Source organism: Myotis lucifugus, unplaced genomic scaffold (genome assembly GCF_000147115.1).
Source record: "Myotis lucifugus unplaced genomic scaffold, Myoluc2.0 scaffold_615, whole genome shotgun sequence".
In the NCBI taxonomy this organism is placed as follows: domain Eukaryota; kingdom Metazoa; phylum Chordata; class Mammalia; order Chiroptera; family Vespertilionidae; genus Myotis; species Myotis lucifugus.
This window is the reverse complement of record NW_005871663.1, coordinates 3300-7339: the sequence shown is the minus strand read 5'-3', so window position 1 is coordinate 7339 and position 4040 is coordinate 3300.

Genomic DNA, 4040 nt, shown 5'->3' with positions numbered 1-4040 from the left:
TATATATATATGTTTTTATTGATTTTTAGAGAGAGAGGAAGAGAGAGAGATAGAAACATTGATGGGAGAGAAACATGGATTGGCTGCCTCCTGCACAGCCCCCACTGGGGATCAAGCCTGCAACTCAGGCATGTGCCCTGACCAGGAATCAAACCAGCGACCTTGTGGTGCAGGGATCGACGCTCAACCACTGAGCTACACTGGCTGCATGTTCTACTTTTTTGTTTTAGAGTCCATATATAAGTGCTACCATGAAGTATCTATCCTTCTCTCTCTGACTTATGTCACTTAGCATAATGTCAGGTTCATCCATGTTGTTGCAAATGACAGGATCTCCTTTCTAAAGGCCGAATAATATTCCATATTCCGAATAATATGTGTACACCACAGCTCTTTACCCAGCCAGCCAGCCAGCCAGCCAGGCACAGCTACGTCGGTTGTTTCCCTGTCTTGGCCATTGTGAATAACGCTGGAATGAACATGGGCGGTGGGCAGATCTCTCTTCGAGATAAAGATTTCCTTTCCTTTGCATATTTATCTAGAGGTGAGATTGCTGGGCCATATGATAGTTCTATTTTTAATTTCTTGAGGAAACTTGATGCTGTTTTCCGTAATGGCTGCACCAATTTACCTCCCCGACAACAGTGCAGGAGAGCTCCCTTTTCTCCACATCCCGTGGTGGAAACGTTCTCAGTGAGTGGTGACGGTTGCACAGCTCGGCGGATACCGTAACGCCTCTGAACTGTACTTTCAGTGGGTGAATTATGCGGTATGGGAATTAGACCCACAGACAGGACAGGGAACTTTTGGGAGCAGAGCACTCAGAGATTAAAAACAGGCGTGTGGCCCTGGCCAGGCGGCTTGGTTGGTTGGAGTGTGGCCTGTTCACCAAAGGTTATGACTCTGATTCGCCGGCAGGTCAGGGCACATACCTAGGTTTCAGCTTGATTTCTGGTCGGGCACCTGTGGGAGGCAGTTGAATAATGTCCTCTCCCCCACCCCTACCCCCCACTCTTCTCTCTCTAAAAATCAATTTTAAAAAACCATACCCAAGTTTGAGGATTAAAAATAAAACAGGAACTTGGACTTTTCTCAGAGCTAGGGGACTGGCCTTGTCAGGTGGGTGACTCGGATTTCCCACTGTCTTTTACAGAATTCAATCCCCAACTCAAAGGGTTGCTTTGTGATTTAGATAAAATGAAACAGATTCTTAGAGGAAGGGACACGTGCGCACACACGCACGCACGCACCCCTTCCTGATGGCCACCAGGGGGCGATCCTGCTGTGAAGCTCGGTATGTTGCAGCGAGAGTGGAGATCTCAGGGTGCAGCTTTCTTCTGCGGGCTGTGGAAGGGTTAGTGTGCAGCAGTTGACTAACTCCTTGCTTTTTTTTGCCCTTTAGTGTAAACAACATTTATTGGGGAGTAGGTAATGCTTTTTTTCATTATGTATTAAATGATTACCACGTGCTTAAAATAAAATTTTAGAACAAAGCATGAAAGTAAAGGTAATATGCGTTCATTTGGAACTATATATTCACTAGAGGCCCAGTGCACGAAATTCATGCACTTGGGGGGGGTGGGAGGGGTGTCCCTCAGCCCGGCCTGCACCCTCTCACAGTCCAGGAACCCTGGGATCTATCGCCCCACAGAGGGTGGCCCCGCCCACCCACAGCCCGCCAGTCAGTGGCCTGGGCCTCCCTCTTTGGGGTGATCACGGAGCCCCCCTGACTGATCACCCCGCCTGCCGGTGGCCTGGGCCTCCCTCTGCAGGGCAATCGTGAGGCAATGGCAAGGCCCCCGACCAATCGCATCGCACCCGCCTTCGCTGGCCTGGCACCAGGGTGTGTCATAGCGTGGTCGTCCAGACAGTAGTTCTGCTGTTCGGCCGTTCGGTCGATTTGCATATTACACTTTTATTATTATAGATGATACATGTTCATTATAACATTTGGAAAACAGTATAAAAAGGAAAACAAATCATCCAAATTTCACTGCCCAGACATAACTGTTGCTATTTTCTTCTCTTTCCCCAGTTTCTTACTCTGGGTTCAGTTTAAATGTCTGGTTTTGCTTTTATTGAAACTCAGGGCCATGAAAGAAAAGATAGACAGATCTGATGACGTGACAAAGAAAATAGACTGACAAAGCAACAGCCTGGAAGGAAATATTTGCAAAATAAATTATAGGCAAAAAGGTCAATAATTGCTAATGTTTATTGTATGCTTACTATATACCAGGTGCTGCTCTAGGTGCTTTCTATATACAAAGTAATTTAATGTTCAATCCTTTGAAATAGATATTATTATTACCTCCATTTTACAATGAGAAAGAGAGACACAAGGAGTTAAGTAGCTTGCCCTGGGGCACACAGCCAGTAAACATCATACCTTGAATCAAAGCAGCTTGGCCCCATGGTACATACTCCTAGTCCCTACATCATTTTTGGGTCTTTATATAGTTTAGGTTGACACTGGAACTATGTAAACAGTAGCAATATATACAATATGTAACAGTAAAATACAAACAGCAAAAAAAATAACAACATGCTCAACTTTCCTAGTAATCAGACAAATTTTAGTTTTCTTTCTTTTAGTGTTTTTCTTTCCCAATCCTTAAGTATAGTTTTCATGTTAAAAATATGTAAAACGTCAGATTTTATCAGAGAATTGGGTGAATGATCAGTCAGCATGGCCACACTGTTGGGTGAGGAAATGTAAATTATTGAACCTCTTGGGAGGGAATCTGACTGTGGTTGAACAGAATATTTAAAGCACGTCACTGACGCAGCCATTCTATACCCAACAACTAATTCCATTAATACAGGTGCCTGATGATGTGTGCCCATTGCAGCCTGGCTTGCAATGATCCCGATGCTTGTAAAACTGAAGCAGGGAAAACAGTCTCGATTACTGGCAATAGGGACATAATTAGGCAAATTAAGGCACGGCATGCTACGGGAACAGTCTGCAGCCATAAAAAGAGAGAGAGCGCGAGCCCTGGCTGGTTTGGCTCAGTGGATAGAGCGTCGGCCTGCAGATGGAGAGGCCCGGGATGGATTCCGCTCAAGGGCACATGCCCGGGTTGCAGGCTCGAGCCAGTGGGGGTGTGTGCAAGAGACAGCTGATCAATGATTCTTCTCATCATTGATGTTTCTGTCTCTCTCTCCCCTCTCCCTTCCTCTCTGAAATCAATAAAAATATGTTTAAAATAATTTTGAGAGAAAGAGAGAGAGAGACTTACATTTCCTGGCATAGAAAAATCCTAGGTGTATTGCTCCATGAGATAAAAAGCCAGGGAACACTGTGTACAGCGTGATTACATTTATGCTAAAAAACACGAATGACACACAAGTACATACATGCAGAAGACGCCCTAAAAGTTTGTTCCAAACAGTCACAGTGGCTCCTTCTTGGGAAGAAGTGGCAGGGTGAGAGTTCCAGAGGGATTTTTGTATTTTCACTTTTACAGTTAGATTGTATTATATTGAGATTTCTTAAAGCCCCAGAAAATATCTTGTTGTTAAATATTCTTTTAAAGCATAACTCCTTCCCCTCTCTCCCTCTCCCATGACTGCATCAGTACTTAGCCAGTTCCTGGCTGGGTATTTAGGCTGTCCCAACTGTTCACCGTTAAAAATTAAATCGGAATGAACACCCTTGTACATTAACCTTCGTGTGCCTTTCTGGCGATTTCTTTATGCTACCCCAGGTTCCCTGGGAGAAATAAACGGACAAGCACATATTATAGAAAAAAATCTCAGAGGAAGAAATGCTGGGTCGAGGTGGTTCTGTTATAGTTCTCGATGCATGTTGCCAAGTTACCCTGGGAGAAGTGGTGCCGGTGCCCAGGAGTGGATGCAGGGTCCTGCTTCGCGGAGCGCTGGGAAGCACCAGGCAGGACCACAATCTTAAGGCATCCACTGCCGCAGCTGAAACAGAATGTGTGACATCCACACAGGGTATTCCACACCTTTTCAAAAATTATTTCTTCCTTGCAACAATCCTTTTTAGCTCTATGTAGATAAAGTGAGGCACAGAA